This window comes from Myiozetetes cayanensis, unplaced genomic scaffold (assembly GCF_022539395.1).
Source record: "Myiozetetes cayanensis isolate MyiCay16 unplaced genomic scaffold, myiCay2020 scf1, whole genome shotgun sequence".
In the NCBI taxonomy this organism is placed as follows: domain Eukaryota; kingdom Metazoa; phylum Chordata; class Aves; order Passeriformes; family Tyrannidae; genus Myiozetetes; species Myiozetetes cayanensis.
The window spans coordinates 49,689,255-49,704,259 of record NW_026086604.1 but is presented as its reverse complement, the minus strand read 5'-3'; the positions used below and the strand labels follow the sequence as shown (position 1 = coordinate 49,704,259).

Genomic DNA, 15,005 nt, shown 5'->3' with positions numbered 1-15,005 from the left:
CTCTGAATGCCTCTTCTCACCAGCTTTAAAATTCACTTAACGTAACAACCACACAGTTATGCTTTTTTCTTCCCTTTTTTTTTTTTTAATATACAAGTGTTCCCTCCTTTAGGAATAAACACCAAGGCCACAGCTCTCAAACTCCCACGGCATAAATGCAATATAGGAGACCATAAACAATCTAGGCAGAAAAGCACTGCAACTAAATGTACCTTGAAAAGCTCTTAGTTTGCAATGCTTTCATAAAGCTTCGTGTCCATGCACAAACTGTCCCTACATTTCACGCAGTGACAGCAGTAGTAATCCCTGGAAAACTTCTGGAACAAATTCTGTAGCTCAGAGCTCAGTTCTCTCTGAGCCGGTGCAGCACGAGCTGCTTCCATAGCAAAGGTCTGTCACAGCAGTACCCCCCAGCTTCAGTGAACAATACAAATTCCCGTGCTGCCACACACAAGAGCAGAGCCAGGTTTCTCCATAGCCCTCTGCTTCTCAAACAGCTTTCTCCTGTACCTCCCACTGGGAGATTTTGCCTGTGGCAGCAGAAAGTTCCCTATTAATATGTAATACATACCATAATTAGCACTGTAAAGAAGGTAGTTATCTCAACTGTCCACCCATCCCTCTCTCATAATCGGTAAAGTTTATTTACAGGGAAAATAAAGGAAATAAAAAGAACTGCACTAAATTTATTCGAAGACCAAACTATTTTCTATAGGATCCCGTCCTCTTGTACAAAAACAACACGAGGAAAACCACCACAAGAGTGTTACCAATGTTCAGTTACCACTCTACATCCTAAGGGAAAAAACAAAACCAGACTATGAAAATTACCAGTGACTATTTCACAAAAATTAGAGTAGAAAGGCACACTTCATAAAGTACTTCTTAAGCACAGTCTGGAGTTGAAGGAAGTCACTTGCTAAATACATGCACATCCTTTTGTCCCTCCCAGGACATCAGGTTAGGCCTTTAGGGTTTATAACATTAGTTCATCCTTTCTAATTAAGTGTGTGCCTCAATGACCTGCATTATTCTCTTCTATAGAAGCAGCATCCTGATTTGGTACAGTCGCTCTATTCCTAGCCATGCCTCTGACAAAGTATGCAAAAATATTTAAGTTCTGTCAGTTCCTGGATCCCAAAATTATTTCACCTGCAATTCTAAGTCAGTGCAAGTTGCATTTCCTACCAAAAGTTAGGTAAGAGTTTCAGGCTGAAATTCAATTGTGAGTTTCAGCCTGATTACCCCTCTTCAGCAGAAATTTAGAATCTAGTGCTCTTAAGCTTTGGTGTCAAGATATACTGTACTTGATTAAGTAAATGCTATAATTTTTTTTTTTGTAAAACATACAAAAACTCTCTCAAAAAAACTATTCATCTACCAAAATACTTCAATAAGCATATAGATTTGGGAGCTACTCAGAAACTTTCTAACAGATTCAAGCTTCTACAGAACACACCTGAAGACAATCAGCTTTTGGCAAGGACTTTTGGCTGCTCTACTTGCAGCATTCTACAACATAATACACAGTGTGTAGGCTGAGAAAACCAACATACATGGAACAATACAAGACAGAAACCTCTGATTTTTCTGTTAGGACAGACACCATTTTTTTTTTTTAATACACTCCACAAAGCACATTACTACATGTGATGCAGAAATAGAAACAGAAAAAGCTCTTTAAAAATATAAGATTTACAGCCTATTATTTTCATTTATTATCCATGCTTTTCAAATGGCATTAATTTGCAAAGCCATTAAGTACATACAGGGCTCTGATAGTTTCAGATGCAAAACAGACTACTTCCTCACAACAGCTCAGAGTGCTATTGTGCACAGAGTAAAGTGTATACAGTAAAACTCGATGGCCATTGCAACTCTATCTCATGTATACATAGGAAAATGTATGGGGTAGCTGTAAATATTCACTCAAAGAAAATTAATTGCCCTGGGTGCAATATTCGCGTATCAAGGCGCAATAGTTCACAGTTACCTTCCACATTAACATTAAAATTTATCGCAAGGGATGTCAAAATCCATTAAGTCCCATGTTGTTTGTTTATTACTGATCCATTGCTGGAGGCAATTAGCTCCATCCCTAACCAGGCTGCATTAGCAGGCTGACTCCAGAGCAAAGTCAGAATGGGGAGCATGAACCACCTCTGAAAAAAACCAGATTTGCACAGAAACAAACTGAGGAGTGCTCATGAAATCTATCACATAGCTGAGTAATAAGGGAAGTATCTCCATCTCTAGGTGGGTAGTGAACATCTTTGGAAATAAAAATCTAACTCAAGTGATTTGTTGAAGTTAAGGGTTCATCCACCTTACAGGAACACACCTCTACTAAATTCATTATCCTGTTATATAACAAGAGCCATTTTAAAGCTTTTGAACCATTTCAACAATTTCCACATAGCTGGACCTGCACACTGTGTATACACAGGATCAGAGTTATCCTTTTCTAGTCCCAATCATGACCTCACCTCAGCTAAACACAGAATATTACTTCTTTCTGATATGTGGGCCCATGATTGGAAACCTTGACCTACTCTCAAAGTCACCCTGCTTTTCAAACATGATTCTGTTGATACTGTAGAAGCCAGCGAAAGAAATCAGCTGCAGTCTCAGAGCTACGTAACTGAAGAAAAGGCGCCAGCAAAACTTGCTCCTGTCATTAAAGAGAGGAGACAGAACCCAACCAGCATTCAGCTTCCCAAAGCTCTGTGATCTAATTCTACACAAAAGGCTTAATAAGGTTTAGGCTCATAATACAATTAGTAATTTAGCTCACAAATTAGACTATCTATTAACACTCCAGCAGAGACATCAGCCATATGAGGATTAAGAAGGAATCTTCTGCTCTCAATATGGAGCGAGAACTTGAATGCTTTAATAGACCACTTCAGCTTCTACTAATGTGAACATATATTGCATTGTACAGAATGATATGAGCATGGCCAGCACCCTCTCATATATTGAATTTTCATCAATGGGAACCATGATAATAATTTGCATATTTAGTACAGAGTGGGAACTTTTGAGCTCATCTTAAAGCATAATTTTAGCCAGTAAAAATATGTAATGGTAGTGCAGAACAGACTCCATGTGAATTAGATGTGCACATAAAAACAAGGGCCAAAATTAACACGTCAGTATGGACGAAACACAGGTTAACCCAAGTTATGGATATTATATTATGACATTTAACTGCAATATTTGAATAAAGAAGGAACCGTTATCCAAATCTTTGCATATAACATTTATTCTGTATCTATTAAGAATGAACACATGTAATAAAAGATACTTCATCATCTTCTCCCACAAAAGCACACAAAAGATTTAGAAAATAACTGATATCTCTGGCATACTACTTAATGGCACATTGTTCACACAGAAAAATTTTCCAGATGAGTTTTCAGAGGTAGGCTAAAAAGGCAAAAATCCCATTCATTACAAGGAGCTAAAATTTCAATTGCTGTGTTTGAAAAGTGCTGTTCTAACTTACAGAAAACTATATGTGTAACTACATTTCTACCAAAAGCCAATATTGGTGTGTTCATGCTGACTTGTGTTAACACCTGATTTACTTCCAATTATTATGTCAACAGGAGCTTTTTGTAATTACTTTCACAGTATGCCCAAAATGGACTGTATTCATCTTGAGGTTTTGAGTTTGTGTTTGTATAATTAGGGCCAGCATTGCTAGCTCTTTTTAGCTTGAAAAACAAACAAACAAACAAAATCTTCATCAGTTTACTTCACACTCTAGTAAAAACCATTCACACCCAAATAATATTATGAACAATGTCCATCTGGTCTGAAATCTAGATCTGGCTGGTGTATCTCATTCCCCACCTGCACTGCCTGCTGTTCCTATCAAGTGCTCAGTGTAAATGCATTCAGTGCAAAGCAAGACTTTAACTTCACTTGTTCCCAGTACTTCCTCATAAGCACATGCTTTGCTGGCATGTGTGTTAGCCCATGCATGGGACCATTTTGGTCTTATTTGTCTCAATTAAAAAAAAAAAAAAAAAAAAAAAGAGGCAAAACCCCCTAACTTGCTATGACTTAGGCAGTCAGGAATTGTATCCCCAAGCTTTTACCATAGCCTCCTAGAGGGTCTGGGGCTTTCTCCAAACGAGCACATAGGTCTCCAAACTGTAAGGCCAAGAGAAGTGGCCCATATCCACAGAATATCCACATCAGAGCTACCACCCTACAGGCTCAGCTCTCTCCTCAGCTCAGCCACTGCTGCCCAAAGGATGGAGCTGGCAGAGAAGACACAAATTATTTGAGGAGAGGAGAAGAGAAGGCTGCATGGAGACCTTATAGGAGCTTTTCAGTATCTGAATGGGGCCTACAAGGATGCCAGAGAGAGACTCTTCATAAAGAACTGCAGTGACAGCTCAAGGGGGAAGGGATTCAAACAGAAAGAGTAGGTGGAAGTGTTCAAGGCCAGGTGTGATGGGGCTCTGAGCAACCTGGTCTAGTGCAAGGTTCCCTGTCCGTGGCAGGGGGGTTGGAAGGAGATGATCTTTAAGGCCTCTTCCAACCCAAACCATTCTATGATTCTATTTGTTTCAACAGAGTGATGAGGAGCTGAAATCAACAGAGAAAACGAGGTGGAGATAGGACAGGAGGGGGTAGGTAAGCAATATATTTTAGAAAGTGGCCTGGTGGTTATCAGCTTTATTAAATATGTATGATATTTGCTGTGGAACAGATGTTATTGAAGTGCAATTTTAGAACTGTGAGCAGGTAAGAACCCTCCTTCTTCCTCTGCACGAAATTCCACAGTACACAGCTCTGGCAGATTACTATAACTGGCTAATTCTTTCTTTTATTGCTAGACCACTGGGCAGAGTCAAAGCACTGAAATAATAGAAATGTGGCTGCTGGTGAATGTCATGTATTTGCTCAATGCCAGTTTCAAGCACACAGATCCAATTTTTTTGCAGTTCTGCTCCCAGAGGTCCAGAAATACACATCATCTATGTCTGGCATACAAGCAAGAATTAATTTTTCACTGCTGCAAATCTAGTGTGACAGTCTGCAGTTTGTGAAGACTTTAACAGAGTGAGTTCCGGAAAAGTGAGATTTCTCACTCACAGAGAGTGAATGGTTCCCAAACTGTGGTTGTGAAACTGTGATCCACCCACTATGTGCACTGATTTTAAGCAAACAAGCCTGTGAGATACTACTTGACTCAGGGAGATTTACTGTGAACCAATTTGTGAAACCACAAGTTTATATTCATTTTGAAATTGGGATCTTCAAAAACACAGTTAGTTTTCATTGCCAAGTCTTTGAGTTTGGGCTACACACAAGAAACTGACTCCATTTCTCGCAATGGATGCAAAGGAAGTGACAGGCAAGCTATATCTTTAAAAACACAGATTTCCATGTTGCAGTCTAAACTGCATCCATCGCATGTAACAAGAACCTCCAAAATAGTTTCTGACTGATGCCAGAATGACTCCACTGGTTCTGCTTTCCACCTCCACTTGTCACCAAGTTATTACAGAGATCTTTCAAAATAAAAATTTAGACTTCCAAAGGCTGTACCTGTTTGTCTGCAGAAATCAGAGAAAAAATTTCAAATGCAGCAGACCATGCATGCATTATTTACATTCCCGCATTCCCCTTGAAGTGACCTTGGCCATTCAGCTAGATAAAGCCCAGACGGTCTTTATCTGAACTTCTCAGTCTGAACATATGCTTCACCCCTACTAGTCAGAATTACTATTTGCTCTCCAATACTCCAAGTCCACTATATTACAGAGGAAGGTACTGGTGGGTAAGGCTGAATTTCACATTCAGTAATGATCGGCCAGTCAATCCATCCACAAACACCACAGCATGTTTGTCTACAACTGAAAATAAGAGTAGCTAAACAATATTATTCTTAAGTGGTTATTTCCATGTCATTTCCCTGCATGGATAATCTTATTCTAGATATTTGGCTACAGTTTAAAAGAACATTTTAAGGCTTTTTATGTATACATCTTTTTGTGGCCATGTAAAGTTTTTAACACGGGTAATATTTATCTGCTCAATTTTCAGGATGCAAAGAACTAACAGGTTCTAGCGGACAAACTTTCTGTAGAGCAATTGTACACGTAAGGATCCAGCTCTGAAGCTTCTGCAAGACTCATTTAAAAGCCCCAATCCTCATCTGCTGTTGGTGCATGGCTGCTGCAGAAGGCAGGTTTTTATTTGTCAAGAGTGCATTTCAACTAGTCACAGGCTCCTGGGCCCTATGTAATTTCAATGCATATTTGCTCCAAAGGGCGTGTGCTAGTCTCAAACACTCCTAAATAAATAAAACAAACCCCAGCGTTTTCCCAATCTCCACATGAAAATTCTAGGCTAATTCACATAAATCCTGTACTAGCCTAGTTTTATGTAGGCAATTCTAACAACAACTCCTGAAGTAAAAATAAATAAAACACACCTCAGGAACTTTATATGTGATCTTCAATGCACGTGCTTTTGCTGTCACTATAAACAGGAGGTAGTAGTGTTGGGCAACATACAGGCTTCCATTTGGCCTTTTCAACCTCTAAGGTTTTAAATAAATATTAACTTTAATTGTGTTTTGGTTTTGTCGGTTTCTCAACCAAAGGTCTGTGACACTCACAGACCTAACCCCAAAAGATTTCTTCCCTATTTAGGAAGTTGCTTGTTCTCCTGAGCTAGCACCAAATCAAGATGACATCTCTCAGACACGGTAAAAAGGCCATCAGCAGCACAGTGCCTTAGAATTATTATCAGGACAGCAATTTATCTTACATAAGTGAGAAATTACTTCAGTATCAAGCTGTCTCTGCAGAAGTTAAAAAGAAAAACAGCTTAAGTGATGTGTTATGTAAAGTGCTTATATTAAAGTGTTAAATGCCGTGCTTTGTAAAATAATCTTCATCTACTCTGCAGAATTCAGAAAAGGTAACATTAAAGGAAAAAAGGCTATAGCAATTTTCTGTCATTAACATAGGAACTACCCCACTGAGAACTATGGTTCCTGGAAATGTCCACAACTCTCTCCATCTCCTAAACATGTGACAGCATTTAAACACTTCGATGAGTTTCTAGGGAAAACTGAAGTTACAAGTGGTGACAAATGACTGCTGTAGATTTTCTCTAAATATTTCGTGGGGTTCTGAACTGTCATCCTCCTTCTTTTATTTTTTTTTTTAATGAAAATTTAGTAGATTTATCAGCTATGGGGGATGGGGAAGGGAAGAAATTCCTACCAGTCCAAACTAAACAAAAATCCCATAGAACAAACAGAAAGGAAAGTTTGGCCATGAAGATCCTCATCCATGTCACAGTCAGATTCCAGAGCACAGATTTAAATCCAGGTCTCCCACACCTCTGTGGGAGTTCTGATCACTAAGCAACTACTACAACAGGAGTTAAAATATATATCTTTGTCTTCATGCTGTGCTCCAGGGGTGTGATTCACATTAGGCTAAGTCATCCCAGTGTAGAACCAGAAAAATCTCCAAGCTCAGAAAGCTCCACTGAGAGAAAATCATTTCCCTTTAGGAAACCTCAGCCTTTGCTTGAGATAGAACCTGGTAACATTCTTTTTTCAAAAGTGTGGATCTCTTTTCTCAGAAACTATGAGAAACTCTGCTCTCAAAAACTATGTAGACTTGGTAAATAAAACTTTAAAAAGTGCAGGTAGATGACCACTTCTTGGTCACAAATTACTGTATCAGCCATAACAGAATTATGAAGCATCAGCTCCCAAAATAAGGAATTGTTTGACTATAGAGGGAAAAGAAGCAAAGAAGAAAAAGTAACTCCCCTGCAGCTACCTATGCTGCAAGTACACTGGGAAAAATGCAAGAGTCTGCTAATGGGTAATAATTCATCAAGATCTTCATCATTATCTTAATCTTTAAGATACAGACATACAAACTACTGCATAGATTACAGTCATGTATACAAGTAGATAGGAGCAGGTATCATGGATGGAAATTATTTATTCAGTCTAGTGTATATTCACTGGAAGAACAAATGTGAATAGCCACTCTATTCTTTTATCTATAACAACCTCATTAAAAAAACCTTAAGCATTACATTACTGGTCCACTATCCATCCACCTGAAAGTGCACAGAAAGTCCTGTAATATTCTCCTCAATCTTATGTTAGGGTCTTATCAGCACAACTAAACAGTCCTTTCACCTAATCAGCCTACCTTTATGCTCTACAGAATTAAAGGGCCACTGACAAAAATATTCTATCCACTATATTACTTATAAATAGAGTTTAAACAATATTTGATTTTAAAGTTAAAAGATGCGATAGGATTCAAGATAATAAAGCACCATCTTTCTGAAAACTTCCTCAAAATAACTGTGCCTTAAACATAAAAAACAAAAACAAAAAACCACCAAACAATAAACAACAAACCCCAAACAAAAATCGGGGGGGGAGGGGGGTGTCAAATAAAAACCCTGCTCTACTATAGGCAAGTGATGCTCTATTTCATTCTCCTAAAAGATGAAGAGCTAAAGTGATGAAAGAGGTAATTAGCTGTTAGTTATTCCAGAGCAAAACCACATTTCCAGTGATTAACAAAAAATGCTCTAAGAGATATTTATAATAGCTTAACATTGAAGAAGATTAAAAATAAAAAGGAAGGGAGGTATAAAAAAGCTAATCTACCCTGCAAAAAACCCTAACCAAAATTTACTGCTCTCTAAATCAGGGCAGATTACATGTGGGGGGTGGGGAAGGGAAAAACAAACACATTCACAAGCAAAATCTTGTGTTTAGACCATTTCACTGAAAAAAATTAAAGAGTCATTAACATCATTACATTTAACCATATGTGTAAAGATAATCAACTATTGCTATGTATAGCTGTCAGAAGGTACATTCAAGCCTTTAATATATTATTAAAAACAAATGTGTTCAAAAGTAAGATAACAAAAAATAAGAAAATGTAAACAATTATAAATTTGGTTTTGCTTTCCAAATGTAATTTAGCTTTATTCTAGACTTTAGTTTTTTGGGGTTTTTTTCCTGCATCTCTTCCATTAAGGTTCAACTCTTCCATTTTTCCAGAAAATGTTACACTTTCCTTCCTATCTTCCCCCTCCTCCAACACCCTACGTCTAAACCTGTTTTCAAAACTGCTTCTTGTTAATACCGCCATGGTTTTGTCTCAACAACTGTGGCCATTACTTCTTTTTTCCCCCCCTCTTACCATTGCTCTTTATGCAGCAAAGGGTCACTGTTGAGTCAAACACTTCTGGCTTAGATGCTTCTTTCCTACTCCCTGTAGCTACTGAGCACGAGTATGTGTTAGAGGCATAAATACACCTTAATTTTTACTCTCATAAATCTGGGCACAAAAATGTCTTTCCTACATTTTTAAAGCATATATGGGACCTTACCCTCTGAACCTCCTCATAACATTAATGGAAGTCACATGGCTTAAAAAACAACACAACACCTTATGCCAAAAGTAGAAGAGAATTCCACTGACAGCAACATCACAGCTGAAGATAACTATTTCGAATGGTAGAGAAAGGTTCTTAATAGGTTGTGAGAAGACATATGCTCACACAACACTTGAGGTTGTATCTTAACCATCTTGATTGATCCTTAAAGAAAAGCTTATCGTATCTCTGCAGCAATAACCCTTGCATTTAAAACACTAGGAAAGTGCTGACAATATCTTTGTAGTTTCCTGCATTTTATTGTGTACTTTTGCCATATTAGAGCATTCATGCGTCTTTGTGATGAATACTGAAATCAGCCTTTTTACAAGTAATTAAAAGTTCATTTGTATTATAATCAAACTGATGCAAACAAGCCACCATGGATTAAAATTCTCTAGGTCACAAAAATCCATCATCTATTTTCACACCTCCCCAGCTCCAAATACATCTACATTCTTACAAAGCCCAGTTTATAGCCCTTCCTCTTTCTGTGCTTAGAAAAGTGGATTTAGAGATGCAGCTACACCTAGTGATCAGCAGCAGGTCACAGCAGGCAAAACTGAAAAACACTGCAGAACTCTCAGAACACAGCTGGGTCAACAGAGTGACATAGGAAAATTTACTGCTAGATTTTTATATTTTTTTCTAAATATATGACCATATGCTCAAAATTGGTTATGGTTTCTTGAAATCCTCTTTAACACATTTATAATATTGTACATCAGAAATACAGAACTGGAAGTTATCAGCAAAATCAAGTTAAATAAAGAAGAGACTAATTTTTTCCTTTAAAAATTGAGCAGATAATTCAGCTGCATTCACACATTTACAAACAGTTTGTTCCTGTTGTGAAAAGTTCCAGAACTACTACTTCTTTACACAGGAGTCATAAATGTGAGCTGAAAGGTTCATAATTACATGTCACTTCCTGGGGAAACATCTTCAAAACTTAGTGATTTAGCTACCTCAAATTAAGTGCTTGACAGTGATACTAACAAGTTTGAAAAACAAGAGATACCCCTCTCAAAATAGCATTTCCTTTAGCATGAAGTTGCAACAGGTAAAACACATGTTTAGTTCACAGGTCCTGACCCCCCAACACAACTGGACTTTGTTCCACCAAGTCTACACCTGTTATCTTTCCCCAGCTGAATCCAACGATGCAAACTGAACAGATGGTCTCAGCAGTAATATGTAAAACTTCCCTGGCCACCAGCAACAAGGCTGTTTGACATATTCACTGACCACCACAGCGCACGAGTGAGCGCACAGGAGAAACAAACCAACCCCACACATCTTCAGGTCAGACTCAAACGACATTAGTGAGAAAGAGTTCAGGAGCTTGCTCACCCTATCCTAACATATTTTGTGATTTGCCTGAAGATTTGTTCTCTCTACCTGCCAATCTAACAACTTCTGTGAGCACTAAATATATTATTTTTTCATACATTATATGCTGTTATATTGTTTCAGGATACTGTGATTTCCTCATTAATTCTGATGACTGGTAAACTGTGAGACCGAATAAACACCACAGCATTTCCCCCCCTTCCGTGTTATTACATTCTTGTAATATTTTGTAGGATTTATTTTTAATTTCTGATGAGGTTTCATTACTAACTTTATTATATTTATTTAGCTGATCATAACTAACATGCAAAACAGCTAAATAAAATAAATAAAGAAAACCAACTCACATACCCACCACAGAGTTTCTTTTTTGATGAACTGTGCTACTTCCAAAGCCCAGACTCATTTTTACCTGAAGCATTCTTAAGTAAATCCCAGTTTACAGGGGAACAGAAACTTTATTTCATTTAACTGTAAAAAGTGAAATCCCACCACATTTAGAAGCTGACTCTTCATTAATTTGCTGGACTGTTTTGAATACGAATAGTCTTGGATGTAAAACACAAATCAAGTCATTCACCTATTCACCTAACAGCTGTAATAGGAGCAGCGAAAATCTCTAACAGCAGGAAGTTTGGTTTGAAAATCTTCTCCCACAGCTCTCACTGTTTAGCAAGGCCAAGTCCATGCTATAACTTTAGCTGGAATAGTTTTCTGGATGAGCTGACAACTGCGTCAGCCACTAATAAAGCTGCATTTTCACTACCATATGTTACTTCCCTTAGGAAGTGCAGGCATACAGACTTGATGGATGGGTGGAAAGACAGAAAAGCAGGTGAAATAAACGATGCAAACAAAAGTAGAATTTGCTAAAATGAGATATAACCACACTTGGAGATCTTTGCTCTGAAGTGATCAGAATAGCTATTAAAGGCTTTCAAACTGAGAACCTAATACTACGAGAAATCTCTTTAAACACAGTTAATTATACCAGAAACTTCTTATTTCCTAGACATTGGCAGGAGCTTCATTTCAGCTACAATAGGACCTATGAAGACTTAACCTATATTCTTTCTTTTCATTTTCCTTCTCTGCAGTCACCAAACATCAATGTGATCACAGTAAGTCTCAACTTCAGCATGTCAAACTCCTCCTTACATCTCTTTTCTGGAAAAAGTGATCCTTCTTTTTAGAGTGCCTACACCCAAAAATGAAACAGATGAATCTAAGGCACAACTTCTATTCAGAATGCAAGTTTTTGTGGTTTTAATTTTAATCCATGAAATAGCTTGAGGATTACTATTCTCTATGTAAAACCTTTACCAATCACTAGGAAAAATAACTTTCAAGTTTTGTACAACACCCTTCCTCCTGTTCCTTTCTTCGTAATTGCCAGTAGTGCTGATGCAAAGTTCATTACAAAAGCACTTTAAGTCAATCCATCCATCCCTCTCACTGCAATAGGACTCACCCCTTCTCAGAGAAAAGCTCAAACTTTTTGAACCAGTATCGAAGAAAGATAATATACAACCTTGATGCTTTTCATGGCAGATTCTGTTTGTAAGCAAGAAGCATCAATTTCAGAACTCAGGCTCTGTGCAAATTTACATCTATCTGAACGATGACTTCATAAGCACAGTTTCTGAGTTCTATTACACATATCCCTACCTTCAATTTCAGCTCCCCATTTTGATACTTGACAGAACTCATCCCATTCAGACCCTTCATTTTAGGCAAGGCCAAATATTTAAGTTTACAACGTCTCTTCTAAATTCCCACATCTCTACATTTGACCTAAATCCCTTACAGGAGTGAAGTGCTTTCCCTAGCCTCAATAATCTACCAAGTAGGTGGAAGAAGGAACACAGCAGAGTCAGGGGGTATTTTCTATGACAGAACACCACATTTCAGAGACTTTTGTAATATTAGCATTCAGTCTTCACACAAAACCACTTAATAACATTTATGCTAAAATTATAAACAAAACCAGATAAATCAGGTGTGCTACAGTGCTTCAGAAAGAAACCAAAAAATAGTAAAAAACCCCAAACCCAAAACTAATCTTGCAGAAAGAGCCCAGCTACATTTAAAAACTTAGGATAAGCATCATTGTCCATTTAAGACAATGTTTTCAGTAACATCTCTTTAATTCAAATTCATGAGATCATTTGCTTCTTGAATTGATGAATCCAGAATTTTAAAATCTTTATTTAAGGACTCAGAGAAAATCTCATTGTTATTAACTGTTAAGCTGCTTTCAAAAGATTACTTGAAATCTCCCAGGCCTTAAAAAGCCAAGATCTGATCTTTAAGTAAGATTATTTTCTAAATAAAAAACTCAAATAAAACAATAGCTGAACATAATGTTAGAACCAATCTTTGTAAAACAAATCCGTCAATTTAGAAAAGGGTAAAAATAAAAATGGAACTATAAATGCCAAAGATTACTTAACTCACACGCTGCTATTCTTTGCTTAGAACATGTGTGGAGTTGGTTTTGTTTCTTTTTTCTTTGTTTGCTTTTAAACTTTTTATAGGTTAGTCACATAACTCCCGTCTGCAGTAGGGGACAGCTATTACAAAAGACAACTACACAACTCAAGGATGGCTTTTTCCTGTCATTTAATTTCTATGACACTGATGCATCAAGGTTTTAACAAAAGAAAAAGCATTTTTTCCCCCAAGCCAAAATGACACTCAGGCACACGCTTGATATGGTAAAGCATAAAAATGGGAATTTCCTCAATTTTGTTCTGAGTGCCAAAAATCAATATTTAAAAAAAAAACAATTCCCTATGTGCATCTTCACAATAATCTTCAGTCAATATGTAATGTACATGTACATATGCACACATAGGGAGAAAACAGGGCAGATTCTGCACCCCATGCCATACTTCCCAACCTCACTACAGTGTGTGAACTGCAGCCTCTGTTATTCAATACTTCAGAAGGTATGGAATCGCACCTTTAAAAAACCTATATGCACGAGTCATCTGTGAATTGTTTGTGGTTTACAGCACAGTTCTTTCCACAGCATGTGTCAAGGAAATGAATACACCAGATACAAATCAAACACTAATGTGGGATTGTTCTTCAGCAACATGAACAGCACTTCAGTGCTGACCCTAGTATAGTATCAGCACACCACATGCACAAGCTATTTAAATATCCACAAACAGAAGAGCTGCCCCAGCTTAACTTTAAACAAGAAGGAAGACAGTTCACTCAAGTCAGCAATGAGTTATGGATTTATCTTAATAAAGCAAGAGCTCCCATTGAAGTCTGGACACTAGACTCCCAACATTAATGAGTTATAGGGCTAATATAACCGAATCCAGTTCCATAATTCACTGCAGAGCATAGCTTCATCCTAACAGAAGTGTTTGGAAAATATTTCATCATTGTTATATATCACCTCGGAACAAAACATTTTTCTGCTCAGAGATCTTCTGTCTCGCCTGCAGTAAAAATGCTGGCAAGAAACTAGGGGAAATGCAGCTATGTACACAAAAGGTCCCTGAAACCAAATAAAAACCAGAATTTTTAAATTTTTTAAAAGTTTTAAAACAGACCACCAATTCCTAGCCATAAAACTTGGTTTAGATACAGTGCTGCATAGAAACAACATGTAATGTACAAAATATAAACTACTCTGCAGCCTGAGCAACAAGGAGTCAGAAATATTACTTCCCACCAGATCAAAGCACACTTCACATGAGCTGAAGACCAGATGTCTTCAATTTAAACTGCTTTTCTGTTGCACTAACTTCATGTTAGGAACAAAACAAGCCAAAAAAAAATCTGAAGTTACTCTTTGCAGTGAAGCGCACAGAACTATTTCACAATCCAAATTTTTGTCTAAAATTACGCGTTTCTCCAACATATAAATAGGACAGGGGTGCAGGCAGGGGGCTCGGGACCAAGATAACCATCTGCAGGTCCGAGGTTCCGGGGAACGAGAGGAACGCTGCTGATGGGGCACTCCGCCGTGCTGTTCCCCCGGTAATGCATCCCCGGTACCGCTTAGGCGAGGGCAGCTTCTGCCCTGCCCTTTCGGGCGACGATCTGGGGGGGCTGCAGAAAGCGCGGGGCCAGGACTGCACCTCCGGCTGTGCCGGCGTTTCACGGCCGCACCCCCGGGCAGGCCGAGGGCAGGGAGCGCCGGGGGCCAGCGCGGAGGCACTGGCGGGCAG

At 38.1% G+C, this 15,005-nt stretch overlaps 2 protein-coding genes across 12 annotated transcripts in view; both read right to left on the bottom strand.

The window, feature by feature from the left end:
- The window catches only part of ARHGAP28 (Rho GTPase activating protein 28), a 723,491-nt gene that overhangs the window by 401,937 nt on the left and 306,549 nt on the right, over nucleotides 1–15,005 (bottom strand). The window lies entirely within an intron of this gene.
- Nucleotides 1–15,005, bottom strand: part of PTPRM (protein tyrosine phosphatase receptor type M) — a 449,317-nt gene that overhangs the window by 433,354 nt on the left and 958 nt on the right. The gene's annotated exons all lie outside the window — the stretch shown is intronic.